Genomic DNA, 856 nt, shown 5'->3' with positions numbered 1-856 from the left:
GGATCTGAACTCCTACACTACCCCTCACTGGCTGTGTGAGCTGGGCAACTTACCTGACTTCTCCAGAGCTCCCTTTCCTCATCTGTAAAATGGGAATGAAAATGTTTTCCAGCTCCCAGGGCTGCTGGGGATGTAAACTGAGATCACATGTAATGTTTTTCTGAGTGTTTATTGATGCAACAGGCAGCATTTTAAGCATTGTGCAGGAATCAACACATTTCACCGTTGGGGGAAGGTCTCCAACCCGGCCACTACTCCATAACTTGCGTAACTTCCTTGATGAAGTGCCTGGCATACAGTAGAAGTTTCTCAAATATTCATTTAAAGAAAATCTGTGTCTCTCCTGATTCTGACTCAGTTTATATTTAGGGCCCAAAACCTGGGCTCTTATTTTATACATTGGGACTAGTCCTTTATCTTATAGTCCAGTGGCAGCTGTACTCCCTACTGCTCTCTAAGACTCCACCTTCCCGCCTGTCTGCTTAGCCAGTTCCCTCTGACTCAGTCTGCTCCTAAGAGCTCTTCTGCGAGGCCTCCCTTTACCATCACCATCTTTTTGTTCTTCTGCCATCACCACGAGAAGGACATGACTGTGCTAGTTTGATGGAAGATGGGAGACACATGGAGAGTTACATCCTCCCAATCAAGGATGTCCTAGACCAGCTGCCAGCCAGCCCGTCCTCAGACAGGTGAGCAAGGCCAGCCAAGACCAGCAGAGTCTCCATGACAATTTCCCCAGATGCATGAGCACTGATAAGCCCTATTGTTATATGCCACTGAGTGTTTTGTTTCACAGCCTTATTATTTTTTAATATATATCTTATTGATTTCAGAGAGGAAGGGGGAGGGAGAGAGA

The sequence above is a fragment of the Myotis brandtii genome, unplaced genomic scaffold (genome assembly GCF_000412655.1).
Source record: "Myotis brandtii unplaced genomic scaffold, ASM41265v1 scaffold675, whole genome shotgun sequence".
Lineage (NCBI taxonomy): Eukaryota > Metazoa > Chordata > Mammalia > Chiroptera > Vespertilionidae > Myotis > Myotis brandtii.
Note: the sequence above shows the minus strand (reverse complement) of the source record.